Source organism: Phalacrocorax aristotelis, chromosome 4 (assembly GCF_949628215.1).
Source record: "Phalacrocorax aristotelis chromosome 4, bGulAri2.1, whole genome shotgun sequence".
Classification (NCBI taxonomy): domain Eukaryota; kingdom Metazoa; phylum Chordata; class Aves; order Suliformes; family Phalacrocoracidae; genus Phalacrocorax; species Phalacrocorax aristotelis.
Genome location: NC_134279.1, coordinates 84,675,877 through 84,695,586, shown reverse-complemented (window position 1 = coordinate 84,695,586; position 19,710 = coordinate 84,675,877). Strand labels below are relative to the sequence as shown.

At 55.0% G+C, this 19,710-nt stretch overlaps 1 long non-coding RNA gene across 3 annotated transcripts in view; it reads right to left on the bottom strand.

Annotated features, from left to right (window-relative positions):
- Positions 1-19,710, bottom strand: part of LOC142056866 (uncharacterized) — a 72,983-nt gene that overhangs the window by 44,733 nt on the left and 8,540 nt on the right. For all 3 annotated transcript variants that reach the window (XR_012660447.1, XR_012660448.1, XR_012660449.1), the window contains 2 exons: positions 17,057-17,248; positions 16,689-16,798 (listed from right to left, as the gene is read on the bottom strand). This is a non-coding gene — a long non-coding RNA (uncharacterized LOC142056866). The remainder of the gene's footprint in view (positions 1-16,688; positions 16,799-17,056; positions 17,249-19,710) is intronic.

Genomic DNA, 19,710 nt, shown 5'->3' with positions numbered 1-19,710 from the left:
CGGCGGGGGGGGGGGGGCTGGGGCCCGTGGGGCCGCCCTGCTGGGTCACTGCCCTGCGCCGCACCGCGCTGGGGGCTGGGGCCCGACCGGCGCCGGGGGACCGGGGGCAGCCACGAGCAGAGGGCCTGAGCTTAGCCACGGCCAGCAGAACACCCCAAAGCGTGAGACGCTGCAAGGCCAAGGTGGTCCTTGGCAATGGGGGCGCCTGGGCTTGGCCTCCGCCTTACCCGTCCTGGGTCTGCGCGGCGTTCCAGAGAAATGGTGTTTTCCTTGTGTGGAAGGTGGGCTGGCCGTTCGGCCGTGCCCCGGCCGTTACCGATACTGCCAAAGGCGCTCGCACGCTCTGGCCCGTTACTGCGCTATAGCAGAAAGAAGAGGTGTTGTGTTTTCTCACAAAAAGCCTCCTATGGTCAGTTGAAGAAATAACCTCTTTCCGTGGCACTGACTCTTTTCGTACAGTCCATAGCCGGCTTTCGGCTTTTGTCTTTACAGCATTCAGTTTGCTTTCTGCCAAGCTTTCTACCTGCTGTGAAACATTTGGATGGTTTTTTCTTGTTGGTTTTTTTTTCCCCTACTTGCTCCACAACTCCCACACCAACCACCCAGCGCAGCTCGCCTTTCAGCCCCCAGACCGAGGAGCCTTGCCCTGGGACGGCCCTTACATGTCAGCAGAGTTGTTCCAGCTCTCACCCTGTCCCTACCCAGCTGAGGACGTCTGTGTCCGTGGGAGACACCCAGACACTCCCCCTGCTGCGTGGCAGTCCCTTGCCCCGTCAGTGAAAACTGCGGCAATATCGGCTAAGTTTAAAAGCGTCGGCAGGAGGTGCAGAATACGTAAATAAAGTGGCGGTTGGCTGCCGGGTAAGGGTGCAATATAAATACATTTTGTTTATAGGCCTTCGTGCCTATTCAGCGTTGAACGGCACCGCAGCCCACCCAGCCCGGGGCTCGGAGAAGGGTCTCTCCAAGGGCACAACTTAAGACAGCGCAGGAAGCCCAGCTGCCACGCTCCCAGTCGCTACGGGACGCTTGCTTACAGTTACACTAACGAGGGTACGGATGAGGCTGGAACTAGCAGAAATGCTGACTCTTCTGGCCTTTTATTTGTGGAAGGTACAGCGCGCGAGCCTCGGCGGCTCACAGGAGAAGCGTGCAGTGCTGCCTGACTCTCATTCTCAGCTCACGTACTACTGCCAAAGCTCCTGCCCTGTGCTATGCCAGATGCCGGCTGGCGTGAGCGCCTGTGCTCCTGAGGGACCCCCTTGTCCTGAGAGCCAGAGGTACTCACTTCCCTTTGCACGAGGCTTGTAGGAGATATACCCTGCAATTTTAAAAATCTGTAACAAATGTGGCAGACTCAAAAGAGGGCATTTTTAAAAAGGCAGGTTTGTTTTCTTTGTTAACTTTACGATCTACAGCCTAGCAAAGAGCTCCCTTTCAGTGTCAGTCGCTTGGCCTTCTCCCCTGCTGATGAGGTCCCAGCCTCCCGGTGAGATCTCGCTGAAGATATTCTCAGTTTCCCTCGAGTACGTGGCTGCCCTGGCCCGAGGCCAGCGAAGAAGCTGACTTTGCCCGTGCCTGAATGAGCAACACGTCCAGCAGGCGACTTGCAGAGCCCAGGGAACCCTCGTAAAGAGGTTTGGGGGTGGGCTGCGCCACATCTGCGGCATCGGCCGTGGGAAAGGACCGGCGCAGTAAAACAGGTGGGTGAAACCGCAGTCCGCGCCAATACGTGCTGCTGCCTGGGGCATCCCTTTGCTGCGGGTCAAGTCAGATGCTCTCTGTAAGAGTCAGTCAGGGTAAAGGCAGCAGCAGATTTTTTTTCTGCTCATTTTAAAAAAGGCTGGACGGAGCCCATAGAGGAAGGCACTACACGTCTTGCTGGGTTTGTTTCCCTGCCTTCTCGTAAGCTGTCGCGGAAACTTGCACGAGGAAAGCCTGTGCAAGCTGATGATGACAGCCACACACGGTTGAAGAGGGAGCAGATGGTGAGAGCAGAGGTACGCGCTCAGGCTGTGCGCTGGAAGCTAATGCTAATGCTGCAAAATAAAGAGTGGATTTTCTTTTTTGGGTTTAGGTGAGCGCTAAACATTATATGTGCGTATGTGTGTGTGTCTCTCGCAGGTTTTTGTCATACACCCCACCCTCCCACCCCAAAAAAACAACCCACACATGCCACGCGTTAAACAGTGGTTTTCCATTGTACTTAGACGTGCTTACACAGGTGTGTTGGTTTGTTATTTTTTTTAATGCAGAAACAGCAATACGATAGATTTAATATAGCTAGCAATTAGATGGGTGTAGCTTTAGAGCGTTGGCTGTTTACAAAGCAACTGCACACCTTCTTTAACTCACAGTTTAAACAAATGAACTTGCAGTGCATCACACGTGCTTTGTACAGTCACGTTCCACACGGCAGGTCAGGTGCTTCACCCTGCCTTGTCCTTGTTCCCCCAACTCCAACGGGACCGCCAAGGCCATCCTGGGGACAGCGCCGCTTTCTAGCAGCTGGGTTGCTTGCCTGGACGCCCCACAGACAAACAATCATTTCCCCACTGAACCTCTTCTCAAATATTTTCCTACCCCTGCAGGCCCCACGTCCTTTGGTTCATATTTCCTTTTTTCCGGGCTTTATGCACAGGACCGATGATTTCCAGAAATAGAAACAGAGGCTGATTCAGTCCAGGCTAAACATTCTCTGACCTAAACCAAACTGCCTTCAAAGAGATAGCTGTACTGTAGGCACCACCTCGGGAACAGAAGTTGCCCTGTCATAAAAAAAAAAAAAAAAAAGAAGGAAAACAAGGCATTTCAGGCTGAGGAGACTGAACGGTGTGCTGGGGGCGGTGGGGGGTTGGAAAGAAACAGTTCAGACGATTAGAGCGAGCTTAGCGTTGCAAAGCGTGCCATTATTTTTAATTTGGCAGTCAGAAGAAAATAGATTCTGACACTGATTTCCTGTGTGCTGTGGGAGTTCTCTCCTCAGCATTCCTGTGCACCATTTTACTTTTGTGTCCCGTCCGCTTTGCTTTTGCGCTGTAGCTCTCCGGTTCTAGCTACGCTTCCCACCACCCCCATTACTGTTTGACAAGCCCAGCTCTCACTGTGCTTCCCTTCCCGTATGCGCGTGCAGGGAAAAGCCCGCGCGTCTGCCACTACAGGACACGCTCTGGGAGGCAGGAGAGATGATGACGCTCCCTGACAGAGGACACAGCTGAGGGGCGGTCCGCCGGGGCTGGGGAGATGGCAGTACCTTCCCTCAGCTGCCCCATCCGAGCACGGGTGCAGGTGAGCACTGAGGAGAGACAAGCAGGCAGGAGCTGCAGAGCGAGAGAGAAAATAAAATTCACGGGTGGGTGCTACTTATGTCTCATATTTAGCGCAAGGGATGAATTCTCAGCACATTCTTGGAGCTGCCCCTTTGGGACTCACGGAGAAGAGGGAGGTTGGCCACACGGTGCAGCCCAGCTCTGCTTCCCCTAAATGGTTTTACTGTTCAGGTGTTGCCCTAATCTGGCCGGTACCCCTGCAAAGGGTTTGGGATTTCTGCTGCCTCTCCGGGCCAGCCACAGACCCGGACTTCATCGCAGCGAATGACCCTGCACTCCTCAGAGCGGTTGCCAAGTCACATCCCGCTGCCTTCCCTGCAGAACTGGAGACCCTTGCAATAAGGCGCCACTGCGCATGTGCGGCTGCCCGCCTGCAGTACCGCGGTTTGGTCGCACGGCGGCAGCAGAGAGCAGAAAAAAAGCGCCGCTGCGCATGCGCGGCTGCCCACCTGCAGTACCGCGGTTTGGTCGCACGGTGGAAGCAGAGAGCAAAAAGGCGTCACTGCGCATGCGCGGCTGCCCACCTGCAGTACCGCGGTTTCATCGTACGGTGGCAGCAGAGAGCAGAAAAAAATCGCCACTGCGCAGGCGCGGCTACCCACCGACAGTACCGCGGTTTCATCGCACGGTGGGAGCAGAGAGCAGAAAAGGCGCCACTGCGCATGTGCGGCTGCCCACCTGCAGTACCGCGGTTTGGTCGCACGGTGGAAGCAGAGAGCAGAACAGGGCGCCACTGAGCATGCGCAGCTGCCCACCTGCAGTACCGAGGTTTCATCGCACGGTGGCAGCAGAGAGCAGAAAGAGTCGCCACTACGCATGCGTAGCTGCCAACCAGCAGTACCGCGGTTTCATCGCATGGTGGCAGCACAGAGCAGAAAAAGGCGCCACTGCGCATGCGCGGCTGCCCACCTGCAGTACCGCTGTTTGGTCACACGGTGGCAGCCGAGAGCAGAAAGGGCGCCACTGCGCATGCGCGGCTGCCCACATGCACTGTAAGGGTTTGGGCTGTCGGTGGAAGCAGGGGCAGAAAGTAAAGCGCCACTGTGCATACGGAACTGCCTGGCTGCAGTACCGGAATCTGCTTGCACGGTGGCAGCAGCGACCAGCGGAAAAACTTCACCCTCGGGAACGGGCGGCTGTCCGTCTGCAGTACCCGGTTTTGATCGCTCGGTGCCTGCCGCGAGCAGGGTAGCGCAGCTCCCCCCTGCTGTTCCACGGTTCGGTCGCTCGGTGGCAGCAGCGGGCACAAAAAGGCTCCACTGCGCATGCGCGGCTGCCCAACTGCAGTACCGCGGTTTGGTCGATCAGTGGCAGCAGAGAGCAGAAAAAGCGCCACTGCGCAGGCGCGGCTGCCAACCGACAGTACCGCGGTTTGGTCGCACGGTGGCAGCAGAGAGCAGAAAAGGCGCCGCTGCGCAGGCGCGGCTGCCCACCGACAGTACCGGGGTTTGATCGCACGGTGGAAGCAGAGAGCGAAAAAGGCGCCACTGCGCATGCGCGGCTGCCCACCTGCAGTACCGCTGTTTGGTCGCACGGCGGCAGCAGAGAGCAGAAAGGCGCCACTGCGCATGCGCGGCTGCCCACATGCACTGTAAGGGTTTGGGCGCTCGGTGGAAGCAGGGGCAGAAAGTAAAGCGCCACTGTGCATACGGAACTGCCTGGCTGCAGTACCGGAATCTGCTTGCACGGTGGCAGCAGCGACCAGCGGAAAAACTTCACCCTCGGGAACGGGCGGCTGCCCGTCTGCAGTACCCGGTTTTGAGCGCTCGGTGACTGCCGCGAGCAGGGTAGCGCAGCTGGCCCCCGCTGTTCCGCGGTTCGGTCGCTCGGTGGCAGCAGCGAGCAGTGACACATCGTCGCCACTGCGCATGCGTGTTCCGGGTGCAGTACCGCACTTTGGCCGCACGGTGTCAGCAGGGTCCACCATCGCCACTCCGCATGCGCGATTCCCGGCTGCCGTAGCACAGCACGGCGGCAGCGGCACGACGTCCGTGACTCTTCTCTGGGACAAGACCCGCGCCGGCTCTGGGTCACGTTCGCCGGGATAACGGAACTGTTACTGCGTGCGCAGAGCTCATGTTTCTCTGCACCGTCCCCACTCCCGCAGCCCCAGCAGCGTCAGTCATTGCCTCCGCACCGCCCACCACCAAAGTGCCTCGAGCATTTTAGTCCTTCCGTCTCGACTGCTTTAAAAATCAGGTGGCCATTACCGTCCTCCCTCCTGCCCCACTCACCCCCACCCCACGCCCTAGGGAGGAGAAGCAGCACAAACGACCTGGGGAGAAAGGTCCCCTTTCCCACCCCCCACCCCCCACACCCCACCCCCCCAGAGTGAGCCCCATCAGTTGCTGTAGGCCTGCGGCATCAGGGCTGTGACAGGGAGAGCAGCAAGTCAACAGGTCCTAGAGGGTTAAAGAAGAAAATCCATCAGGGGAACACAGTTGCCCTTCTGAAGGCAGGCTGCCTGGGGTGAGGGGGGCAGCTGTGCGTCAGGGCACAGGGCAGCCAGGCAGACCAGGTGCCAGTGGCTGACCTGCAAAGGAGTTGTGCACTGCTCAGCCTTGGGCTTCGTTGGCTTGGCAGCGCCTCGCCTCGCCTCTGCACTGCCAGGACCCTGCTCTGCTCATCCTGCGTAAGCACAAGGCTTCAGCGAGCACAGAACAGGAGGCCAGGGAGAGGGAGGATGTCACCGGGGAAAAAAAGTCATGCGGGGGGGCCATTTCAGGGGAAAGCGTTTGGGAGGGCACAGACACACGCAGAGGGATGGCGGGGGAGGAGGCGGACACTGCTGGACAGGGGCATGTCTGGGCAGACACGCCATGGGGAACATGCATGGGGATGACTGACACCAGGGGGTCCCCCCAGGATAATCCACAACGGGCAACTCACCTGGGCTAACCTGCAGCAGATGATCCGCTCCAGATAACTGACCCGCTCCGGCGAATCCATTCCAGATAAGCCCCAGCAATGCCCCTCAAACTGCCGGTGTTTCACCCCAAATTTTCCCCAGTTTAGGGTTTTCGGTGGGTTTATTTAGTTTTGGTGATTTCTGGTTGGATGGTTTGGCTTTTTTTGTTGTTGTTCGGGTTACTTTGGTTTTGTCCGTTTGGGGTTTTTTTTTTGCTTTTCCATAAGGTAAAAGTTGGGATTGCTTTTCCAAACGGTTCACTTCCGGGTTTTTTTCACCCTTTCCACAACATTGAAATTGGCGATTTTTTGCTTTTGTGCATGAGAATGGTTAGCGGGGTTCCGCCCCCCCTCCCCCACTTTTTTTTCCCCCCCTCCTTTCCAACTGCACAAACCCAGCAGGAGTGGGCTTTCCCAAGAGCCCCGAATTGTTTTCTTTCCCCCAAACCTGTCTGGGGTTTTTCACCCCCCATTGCAGACCCAGACTCAGGGGCTTTGGAGTGTTTGTCTGCCCTGGCAGCAGCTCCCAGGCTGCCTACGCAGCCCCAGAGGGGAAAGTCCCCATTTGGGGGAATCGGCCCCAAATCGGGATGGGAGAAGGAGAACGGGGAAGGGGCAGCATTTGAAAGCGCTTTTGTGCCTTCAGTTGATTGGGGGGTGGGGTGTGTGTCTAATTTTTAAATCTTCTCTATAAACATCTCTATCAACATGGTTTCTTTGCATTTTAAAACCTTGCATAGCATAGACATTTGCACCATGTGTCTACTTACACATCCTTACAGAGTACATCTATATTTTATATATACTATCTATTTTACATTTACATACAGTATCTGTTTAGACTTAGCTATTATATTTACACTTACACCTATTTAGGCTATTTACACTTACACAGAATATCTATTTACACATACCTGTTTAGACTTCCATATTAACACCTATATAAAACAGCTATTTAGACTAGCTATCTGCTTACTTACCCTTTGACACTTCAATCTTTTTCGACTTCTCTATTTAGACATCTACTTACAGTTATACCTAGGCTTATTTCACTCTATATAACCTCTATTTAGATTACAAATCTACTTAGACTATGTAACACACACTAAGCGTAGATGCTCGCTCTAGTCAGACTTTCTTTTGCTTTGAATTCCTTCATCTATCCTTTTTACTTTAAACTCCTTTATTTTTTGATCTAGATATATAGACAGTCGAGTTACTTTTGTGTTTTAAAACCCTGTATCTCGATGTAGAATTTTTGTATCCTGAAATCCATTATATAATATAGGAGAGATAAGTTCTTATTTCAAAATCCCTTTATACATCTATAAATTAATATTACATGTCAATATATATAAGAGGTTTTTGTAATAGCCCCCCTGAATTTTCAGGCATTTTGGGGCTGCAACCCCCCTTTTTGGGCGGGAACCCCTACATGACGCCCCCCCTCACCTGTTCCTCTGACGCATTATCAGCTCCCCCAGTGACACCGGCGCACCCCACATGACATCATCACACCCCCCCCAGGACTCCCCCAATTTTATTCACCCCCAAGAAGGGCACTAAACAAGGGAATCTGCTCCAACCTGCAGCTCATTACTTTAATAGTGCCATTTACAAAGGTACACACACACCCCTCCCACACCCCCCAGAAAAGGGGGAGCTCTGCTGAAATCTAAAAGGTGGGGCAGCCCCCCAAACAGCTGCAGCCCCCCCAGCCCCTGTCTGCAGGCTGGCGGCTGCCCCATGGCAGAGCAGGAGCGTGCCAGAGGACGGTGTCACGTCTCTCTCGGGCTCTGCTCGGACATGTTCCCGCACTGGGACGGGCTCCCCGGGGTGACAAACAGCCCCGGTCCCTGGGGGCCCCGACTCTCCCCACTGGGCAGCCCTCGTGGCCGCACCTGCGGGGCACCCGCTGGAGACAGAGCCAGGAGCCTCCAGGCAGAGGGATGACCCCTTACCTTCACCACGCTTAATGACCGGCAGGCATCTCTTGAGCATCACGAGACACTTAGACATCTGAAAAACAGAAATCCCAAACTATATTTCAGCATGTTAATAAAATAGCACAGAAGAAAATGGAGGAGCTCAGTCAACATAAGGGATAGGAAGGAAATTGAGCCACAGCAAGATTCCAGGCAAACGGGTCATGTCAAAACACAACACATCCTTTAAAAGCTAGAGTGATTGGAACACTTGAAAACGGTATTAAGACTAACCGATACCATTTTGAACAGATCCTTTGCATAACACTGAACGCTCTGGCTGGTGCTGGAAAACGTCTCATCCCTTCCTTATGGCACCGCTGCGGGGAGATAACCCCATGAGGCTGCGGGGCAAAGTTGTACCGTAACCTCCGCTTACAGATCCACCGCAGCAGCTACAGCCCTCGCCCTGCTGCCGCACGTCTTGCTGCCTAGCTCCATGAAGCCTGAAGTGAAGCGTGTCAAACTTGAAAGAGTAACGTAAAAAATTAAGAATAAATCTCAGTAATTCACTTTGTGCTGAGAAGGCGGGCGCGTGTTTACGCACATCCAATATGAGCGTCTAGGCTCTAAAAGCTTTCCATTTTCCTTCTGCGTTCATTCAACTCGCACAGCCGTTCATGCCCGCCATAAGATTATCTATCTCCAAAATACACAGCAGCAATGTGACTGGGGGGTTTTGGCGTGTTACGGAGTCAGGAGGGGCGTCCGCCCAGCTGCCCCGCCCAAGAGATGCTGCTGAACTGCCAGGGAAACGCGCGTCGAAAGCGAGACTGAAATAAAGTACTTAAGAGCGCTCCCTCAAAATACCGGCAGGAAACACCCCCCCACAACATTCAGTCGCCCCTCATTAAATATTTACAACAAATACCTACCTGCTTAGGTACACCTAACAAATCGTACACTACATCTGCTCGGCAGTTACAGCTGAAACAGCGCAAGTCACATCGTAAATCAGACGATGTTAGCTTTTTTTAAACTTTCATTTATGACAGAAGAATCGGTGAGTGAAGAGATCCCCGATACAGTTTTACTTTTTTTGGGGGGAAAAAAATACCACAACAAAAAACTACACAAATCAAATCCCCAGTGTTGCAACACATGGGGCTACCAAGAAGGACCGGCAGATATGCTAATGCGTTTGGCTGTACCGAAGCATGCAGGGGAACCGTATTTTATGGTATCTCGACTGTTACAACTGAGAACCCAAGCACTACCAATGCCATCAACCTTTGGAGTATGTGCTGTGCTTGGATCTCTGCAAGGACCATTGATTTTTTTATCTTTAAAAAAAAGCAATACTTTGCAAGTCTTGTGCTGATGAGTTCTACTGACAAAGACATCATCTCTAAGATGCACTCTGATGGCAAGTTCATAGAATGCAACCTCACTGAATAAGAAATATCTCAATTCTTCAAAATCTCTTTCTAACCAAAGTCACACTGTGGCGCTTTCAGATGGGTCAGATTATGCATCCTTTCACAACAAGAAACACACCAGCTAACCAGGATATTCTTGCAGTGGCCAGGTGCCTCTTCATCATGTGAAAAAGAAAAAAACCCAGAGCCAGCAATAAGTATCACACAGGTCAACACAGATCTCTTCCAGAGCACCCCCCCTCATCAAAACGAACATGCCCATCGGCTCACCTGCTCGGCACAGATTCCAGCATCACACCCCGCTTCCGTCATCGCTTGTGGCACCAAATGTATCAACACAGTAAACTACCGTTACGCTCGTGAGAAATCACCGCCCCGTGACTTCCTCATTACTACCCAGCTCACTTCTAATGCTCATATGCCATTCCAAAGACGGCCCACGTGTTACCTACAAAACTGAAGAGCTCGACGACGGACCACAGCATTCTCTGATCTTAGATGCTGGCCGCTGCCCCACCTTCTCAGACCTCTCATAGGCACGCGGCAGCAGCACTCCGAGCCTGCCAGTGGCACCTGCAAAACGCCAAGTGAAAAGGCACCTCCTGAGATGCTGCCCGATGCCACAGCCTGCCCGCACCGATCCCCGTCTCGCACTCCTTTCCCTCGACAGCCTCCCACCCGGCCTACGTCACTTCCAGGTGCCATGTTCAGCTCGCCCGCCGTCCGTAACACCCAAACGACACGTGTTGCTTATACCTTCCCCAGCAACACAACACCTCAGAAAAGAGCTGCTACTTCAGCCCACCAATCACCACTTGCCTTGCTCGACTTGCCTCCTTTGCTCATTGCTACGCTACTTCAAAACCAAAAGACAAACGCAAGGAGCAATGGAGTCATAGAGGCATCGGTCACATCTTCCCTCTATATACACCACGCACCAACTCACCCGCTTACATCGGTCCCCTCAGTTCCCCTCCGTCGCCCTGCACGACTCGTCCCTTGGCATCTCCAAAACCAATACGAAACAAGTCGCCTGGTTGCACAACAGTACCTTAACTGTTCCTGAACACCGACTATAACCTGCCATTAAAACAAACATATGACATCAAACATGAAGCCCTACGCACGTACAAGCTTGAACACCCTGCAGATGTAATCTGCTCAGCTGAACTCTAGCTGCCTCTCCCAGATAGCTACGGTCACGGCCTCCGAGCCCACAAAACGTCACGGTGATTACGGTCCTTGCCTGCTGAGGAGGGCCACTCAATCCGAGATGACGGTACCACCTTTCCCCCAACAGCCTTGGCATAGCAACAGATGAACCCTAAGCTCTCATCGCTGTGCCACCTACCTGACTCTACACGGCCAGCAAGGCGGCTCTGAGCCAAACTCACAAAACGCACACACCAATGCTATGAGAAACACTACAAACTGCGCGCCTCCAAGACGAGAGAACGCTCTCGGCAAACACAGAGACAACTGGACAGAAGAGCTCGTCCAGCAACAAGACCTGCAGAACCCTGACAGTGATGCAAGGAGGCCCTAACGCGATCCAAAAAGATTAGAAGAGCGTCAGGGCCCGTGACAAGAAGTTCCTCTCAAAACTGAGAGGGAGGAGGCACAAGAAGCCCAGCTACAAGACCTAAGAATGTAAGGATGCAGGGAAGAAATCACGCTCCCTGAAAACAGACAGCGACAGAGCAGAGCTGTTCACGCATCTGGGAACGACGCCGCAGACGACAACTGCCCAGAAACTCCTCAAACATCAGAGCGATCCACACTTTAAACTGTAACGCAAAAAAAGCACCCGATGGGCACCAGCCCCACAATTAGAACCTTGCCAGCCCCTAGGGATAGCGCTGTGCTCCTGAGAGCAAAGAGAACAAAGTCACCAGCCCCATGCGCCCCCTCACTGCGACCCAGCTCGCCTGAAATGCTCCTCAAATAGCCTTCGGTCGCATCTTCCCTTTAATCCTGCACACGGACCCGCTGCCTTAGTGTGCTCTACTCAGCTCTGCTCCATCACCCTGCACAGCTCCATCTTCATCCTCTGCAAGAACAGCATGATAGAACAAGTCACCTGGACGCACAGCAACAGCTTAACCATTCCACAGGTCTTGCTTCCACGTAGGAATACCATCTAGAGCCCAACTACTGCATGCCATTAAAGGAAATACCTTCAATCAAATGTTAAGCCCCACGCACGTACAAGCTTGAACAGCTGAGAGGTGCCCTCTGCTCAGCTAGCACTCTAGCTGCCTCTCCCAGGCAGCTACGGTCATCCCCTCGGCACCCACAAAACACCCCGGAAATTACCATCCTCGCCTGCTGCCAACGGCCACTCGCTCCGACGAGGGTTGTACAGGCGTTGCCAAAACAGTCTATGCATATTAACATTAACCATATACTCTTATTGCTATTCTTTCCCCCGCTCTACCATTGCTACACCCCCAGGTGGAGCAGCTCTGACACAGGCATCGACATGCACGGACCGACACCGCTCTCAAATACTACAAGCGACGTGATCGAGGCACCTAAGAAAACTCTCACCAAGACGACGGACTTCCGGCCCAGAGATGCCACCGGGCGAGAAGACCTATACGGCAGCGAGGAAGAAGCTATAGCATCCGCAGAGAAGTCACGTACCATCATCACCTGCAATAAAACCATATACCCACAACTAGGATGATGTACGAGCGACAAGCCACTCTTAAAGACCTCAGAACGTTCAGGTGCAGGGAACAGGTCCCAGAAAAGGGCTCTGCGTATTCAGACTGCTCTTCAGCAGCAGTATTGAGGCCACCTTAATCACCGCCGCAAAAAGATGACCTTCTATAAAGGTCTAATATTTCAGACACAAGACAAATCTATGCAGTAGACTTAAAATGCGAGAAAGGAAGCTCTCGGTTACCATTATGCCGATGAGCCAGGGCTTGCAAAACCCTCAATATTGCTACCTAGGTGCCTGCTCAGCACGGAGAACAACAGACACATTGAGACCCAAGTACAGTAAGGAACAAAGACAGACTACAAAATCCACACAACAGCACAAGCACAGGCAGGAACTCCTCTGCCTGGCAGATGCTTATGTTTTGCAGAAAGGACACCACAGCCTCTCTCGGCCCAAACGTGTCTGGTCTGGTCTCTGAACGGTACCCTCCACTGATTTTACAACCCCTGCCTGCCCCACCTGCACTTCCCCCAACCGACCAGCCACCCGCACAAAGACCGCATCGGCCCCTCAGCTTCCCTTCCAAATCTGGGGGCTCAAAAGCCATCCTTTAAAAAGGCCACACAGGCTACGTAGGATGGGGCTGCGGTCACACGGATACTCTTCATCTCCAAATGTGCGGTGCCATCACTCAGCGTCACACCACTCAACGCCGGCCACTTCCGCAACAACAGCCTCCTCGGAAGCGCCGTGAACTTCCGCTCCCCCACGCTCTAATGAGGCTGGATGTCGCGGCCGCCGCCACCTACGGTGCCTAGAGAACCAGAGAGACAAGGCGACCCCTGCGCCTGGAAGCAGCCGCCCACTCACAAACAATTCCACACCTCAAAAATAACAGCTGCTACGGCTTCCTGTTCATCGCTCACCTTGCCCAACGAGCTCGGGGCAGACATCCCGCTTTGCATATAGTTTTGTGAGTCCCTTCATTAACTAGTCACATAGGTGCTCACACTGCACGACCCCTCCGTTGTCACGTGCTGACCTACCTTCTCACGATGCTCTGTTCGCCCCCTCCCTTCCGTGTCCGGCTCCCTACCGTGCATCTGCACCAACAGCCACATTCCAGACTCATCCTTTCCCCTACCGTGCCAACACGGCTCCGCTCACCTCCCAATCCGTGCCTCCCGGGTCGGTGGCCACGTCAGGTGCCTGCTCGCATTCTCGGTCCGTCCCCGATGGCTGGGGAACCGTCACCTTCAATGCCGGGCCCACTTCTGGGGAAATACGGAGAGGCACACAGATGTTGGACACTGCTTTCCAAAAGCAAGAGCTCACCACGCAAAACAAACTAACAAATCCTTTTGACTGACTTGTTCGGCAACACAGAGACCCCAAAGGCAGAAATCCCAGACGAGTGACCTCACAGCCCGCCCCGTCACAGCACACGACGCCATCTGCTCGCCTTTGCCGTCACGCCTCGCTCGACTGTCCTGCTTAACCCTCGACCTGTTACTTAAACTGCAAGAAAAAGTCAAACCACGCAACACACAAAAATCACAGTTCGTGTCAGATGACTCAAGCACAGGCGGACACTGATAGGCCAAACACCAAAAGCAGTATGGGAAGCAAACAGGCGTGGCTGGTGTAGTGACACACTCTCCCTTTGTAGGTAACTCACTCCTGAGTGACTCCATGAACAGCCGCGTGGAGAACCTCTCGGCAGACAGCACACTCGAGTGGCCGCGCTGACACAACTTGCACAACACACAGGCAAAACTGGTGGAAAAAGTATAAGGTTCTACCTTCAGTCAAGTCAAAATTCCTGGAAAACAAGACAAAACAAACAAAAAACCTACCACACACAAAAAAACCCAACAAACCACAAACAAAAAAACCCAGACAAAACCATAACACCCCCACAAAACCAAATAATCCAAAACACACTATTAGACCATCTTGCTACCCCTGAACACCCAACACAAACTTACTGACCGAAGGGAAAACAAAAGCTCGTACAAGTGTACTTCCTAATATATATCTGCTGCTCAACTTTGACTGCTCCTTAATCTCTTACCTCAACCAGAAACCTCCCCATCTCTGAATGTCAAAACACACCTACCCAAAGAGCTTAGACAGCTCAAAACCTGCAACCAACTCAAGGAACAGTACCAGAGAAGCCCAGGAGCAGAATGAGCCTCACGAAAAAAGGCTGGGGCTCATCTACCCCAGCGGAATGGCAAAGCAGAATGAAATCTTTTAAGAACCCCTTCTCAAAAAATATCTCTGGTTATAAAGTAAATCATTTATTGTAAAGCCATCAACCATTCGGAGTCACCTCAACGCTCTCTCTTGCTCAGTCCCTTAACAGAACTAGATCAGTCTCAAAGGACAAAAAACACGAAAAGAAACGTGGAAATACACAAGCGTATCGGGAACCGTATGAAGCAGCTAAATTAACACCTCAGTAGCTGGGGCAAAACTAAATTGTAAAGGACAACAAAAAAACACCCCAGGAGACACATGGATAAAAACAGATGAAGGCTCTCTCTTCTCGCAGAAGCTCAAGAAGAGACCTGAGCCAACGGTACACAGCTCTGGGGTATCGGATACCGAAAAGAAACATACTCGAGACAGAAAACAGACTGCTGTGGAGCACAAAGGTGGCTTTGGCAAAGGTTCTGCCAGGACAAGAGTCACAGTTACAGGGAACGGACAGCGGCCGGCAGGGGAAACGCCGTCGGCGTGGAGGGGCCAGTGGGGTAAATGCCGCCCTCAGCTAACACTCCGCTATCAAGCCTTAAGCGAAAACTGCAGAGTAGTTACAGGAGACGGGCATAAGATGGATGCTGAATATCACTTGATGGTCACAAAATCTCACGGGGATGGGCACCACGTAGCCTCGTGGACACCCCTTATACCCAAACGCTTAACGAAAGACACTTCTTGCCAAAACACAAGCTTGACGAGGAAAAGCCAAAGCTGATGCGGGGGCAACTACTAAAATCTCAGTACGTGAGCAGGCATTACTTAAGATGGTGCAGTGGTTCTGCCGGGTCCGTCCAACCTGAGCAACGGGTTCTAACGCCTGTCCAGCAGCGTCCATGATCTCTCTCACGGCCTCCCACGTCAGAAACCTCCCCTGCCCAGGACCGCGTTTTGCATGTTCCACCCCTCCCCATCCCCGCAATGAAAATCAAACACAACAAATAAGCAGCCTACTTCATCTTCTTGGCCTCCAAAAGAAGCTTCCTTCCTCTGCTGAGCGTCGACACCAACATCCTCGTGCCGTTCCTCAAAAGCAAGCTGGTCCTCGGGTGCCCGTACTGCCAAAAGAAGAGAAAATGATTATGCTCTTATAACGAGCTCCATCATCCTCTCCTCCTTCAGGAAATCGAGTCCCGATTGCTACATACCAGAAGTTTGTGCAGTAGATGGCCGAGGCCAGCCCCGTAAATGAAGCACTCTGTGACCCTGCTTTCTCTTTTGGCCACAGCACCCGCCACTGGGGAGCCCCAAACCCCTTCGTGACTCCCTACGAAAACCAGATACAACTAGTTCAAAACATCTGGCAGGTGAGAGATGACCGACAAACACGTACAGCCCACCTTACCCTCAAACCAGCCAGAGAGCTGACTTCCTCCCCCACTGAACTCTCATCTTCGACAAATTCACCAAACAGAACAATGTTTACACTGAACAGAACAAAACCCTTACCCTCTGACACTCTGAAAAGGATTTGTGCACCCACAAAATATATATATTCATGCCATCGACCCACGTACCGCACTTCCTCAGGGTCAGCCCCACAAAGACAGGAGAACGCCCAATGCTCTCTCCATGGATACCCCGATGCTCCGCTCCCTTCTTTGCTGCTCCTGTCACGGGAAAACGCTGGGAATAAAAAAAGGTTCAGAGTAGCAAAACAATAAACAATAGGGAGAGGGACCAGCGCAAAGGAATAGAGAGAGGAAGAGATGAACAGGAAGGACAGACAACCCCATCCTGAGCACAGCCTCTGGGAGAGGGAAAGAGGAAACAGCAACCGTTATTACCGCAGATCAACCCTGACCAAAGCCTCCTTCCACAGGGGCTTCTGGACACACCGCTCCTTCCCCGCGCTACTGCTACGGGCCCCTGTGCCGAGGGGGAATCCAGTGCAGGCAGAGGGAGGTAGAGAAAAGAAAAGTAGCCACAGGCTACAAGACAGAGAGAGGGAGGACTGAAAAGACGGGGAGGCAGGGAGCCACTCAGAGTGAGATGAAGAAAGAAGGTGCGGGGGGGGGGGGCGGGGCGCAAAAAAAAAAAACCAAATAAAAAATTTTGCAGCAGGTAAGGAAAGAGAGGGGGCCAGGGGAGAGACAGGGAGGGCCCAGGACGCACAAGAGAGGCAACGGGGCCCCAGTGGCCCAGGACTCACCGCGACTCTCGCTCTCAGCGCTGCTGGCACAATTTAGCCGTTCAGATGCTTCTTTCCCCTCCTCTCCTCCCTGCCTCTTCTGCAGCTCCAGACTCTAGGCCATCCTCCACCTAGAGAGGATACGTGGGTGTCCTACCGCTCTTACGAGATGAGGCTTCCTAGGCACGTAGCCTAGCTCGCTCGTGCCCTACACGCCCGTACCCAACTCCGGGTTACGCGTACAGACCCTGCGGTGCACGTTGGTGGCCTGTCCCGCTGCGGGCTATGAAGGGGGATCCTTCCTCCCTCACCTGCAGGGACAGGCTCTCTCTTGCCTGCAGCAGGAAGGCAGCTGGCAGCCAGAGCGCCTTCAGTTTCTTCTGCTTTACCTTTCGTTGGCGTCTCCAGCTTCAGCCGAGGCAGCTCCTGTCCACAGCCGGGAAGGGCTCTGTGTGTCCCTTTTCGCCCCGGCGCTGCGAGGATGGCAAAGCCGGGCAGAGAGAAGCCACGCAAGCCTGAGACGGCCGCAGTCGACGGCATCCCCGGGGGAAGGACAGACAACCACGTCCTCAGCACGGTCTCTGGGAGAGGGAAAGAAGGAACAGCGACCGTCATTACCATCGATCGACCCTGACCAAAGCCTCTCCTTGCGCACGGGCTTCTGGACACACCACCCCTTCCCCGCACTACTGCTAAGGGCCCCTGCGCCGAGGGGGAATCCAGTGCGCTTGAGGGCCGGCTCGCTGCCTTCACGACAGGGCCTGGGGGCGGCCAAGGGCTACGCAGCACGCTTCAGGGGAGGTGCCGGAGCTGGGGGCAGGCGCACGGGGCAAGGGGGGGCCAGGGGAGGCTAAGCGGGAGCTCCGGTGAGCCGGGGAGGCGGCCATCATCTGCGCCCTGGGCAGGGGGAAAAGGTCCTCCTCCTCCTTTCCCTCTTCCCTTCTGTCAGCTCCCGGGGAACTCACCGCTTCTCGGGGAGCGGCCGCACCCGCAAGCCCCCAGAAATCAACACGAATCCAACCCCAAAAACACAGCGCGCCTACCATACGCGGCACGGCCGCCCGGCACCCGAGCGCCGGAAGACCGCGCCTCCCGCCACGCCCCGGCGAACCACGTGACAGGGCCGGCAGCCACTGCGCCAGGACTACAGCTCCCGCCATGCTCTGCGGCACAACACGGCCGCCCCGCAGCCGCGCCCCACGAGGACTACACCTCCCGGCATGCTCTGCGGCACAACACGACCGCCCGGCAGCCGCGCGCCACAAGGACTACACCTCCCGCCATGCTCTGCGGCACAACACGGCCGCCCCGGCAGCCGCGCCCCACGAGGACTACAGCTCCCGCCATGCTCTGCGGCACAACACGGCCGCCCGGCAGCCGCGCGCCACACCACCACAGCTCCCGGCACGCCGCCAGCCCGCCCTCCCCGCTCTCGGACCCTGCGGGCCACCGTCCCTCCCGCCGATGCGCCCGGAAGCCCCACCGAGCCCTCAGCACAGCCTCGCTCTCCCCACCGCCCGCTCCGGCTCCGACCCGGCGCTGCCCCGCCGCAGCCCTCCTCGGGGCTTGACCCGGGACGCAGCGCTCCACCACCCAGCCCCCGCTCACCTCCTCCCTCGCTACAGTCGCAGCCCGCTGACGCTCGGCCACAGCTCCGCCCCGCCCCGCCCTCGGCTCACACTGGCCCCCCGGAGCAGGGCACCACCCCTTTTCCAGGGAGGAGCCGGCACCGCCAGCCCCACTGCCCGCACCTGGGGCCCCTCCATCCAGACCCCGCCCACAGCTGAGGCTCAGCAGCAACGGGGGGCCCCCTCCCCTCACCCCCACAGTGCACCACCTCCTCCCCTGGGCTCCATCACAGCCCCTTGCCCCACGCAAAGGCAGCGCAAACGCAGCCCTGAGGGCAAAGGAGAGGGCAGGTGTTTGTGCAGGCGCGCACGTAACAAGTCCCAGGAGCGACTCGTGGCTCAGGGTCCCCAACGCTCCCCCTGCCCCAAGGCCACCTCGGCCGCCGTTGCCGCAGCCGCACGGAGCTGCTGTTGGCTAGGATAGTGCTCATTTTCTCCACAGCAGCTAGGAAGGGATACGTTTTGGATTTATGCTCAAAACACCGTTAATAATGTAGAGATGTTTTGGTTCTTGCTGAGCACTGCTTCCACAGTCAGGGCCTCTTCTGGTTCTCTCAGTGCCCCACCAGCAAGTAGGCTGGGAGAGGACACAGCTGGGAAAGCTTTCCCAGCTAACTGACCAAAGGGATATTCCATACCATTTGACATCATGCTCAGCACACACAGCTGGGGGAAGAAGGGGGAGTCCTTGGGGGGGGCTACAGCATTTCTCTCCCTAAGTAACCGTTACACATGACAGAGCCCTGCTTTCCCAGAGGTGGCTCAACACCTGCCCACCGAAAAGGAGGAGTGAATTAATTCCTTGCTTTGCTTCCACGCACAGCTTTTGCTTTACCTATTAAACAGTCTTGATCTCAGCCCATGATTTTTCTCGCTTTTACCCTTCCAGCTCTCTCCCCCAGCCCACTGAGGGTGGAGCGAGCAAGCAGCTCCCTGGTGCAGAGTTGCCAGCTGGGGCTAAGCCACGGCACGCGCTTGTCCTGGTTTGGCAGGGAACGGACCGTCCGTCGCCCGGCTCCTGGAGCAACGGGCTGCTGGGCAGAGGGGGAGGCCACCAAAGGTGATGAGCAGGGCACAGGACAGTAGCAGGAGAGAAGAGAAGAGCGGCATCCGGCTGGACGGGGGCGGGGGGGCGTGTGTGCGTGTAGTGAGAAGGCACGAGGCAGGGAACAGGACGGCCAGAGAAGGACAGGGAGCCTGACGGAGGTGGAGATAAAAGCAGCAGAGAGAGGGGAAGAGAGGCAGCAGGAAGAGGGAAGAGCAGGACACAGACCAACAAAGGAGGAAGAGGAGCAGGCTGGAGACGCACAAAGAACCTGGGGCAGGCAGCACGACAGCGAGGGAGGAAAGAAGAATAGGGGCAGGAAGCTGGACCGAGCGCGATGGAGAAAGACAAGATAAGCGACAAGAACAGG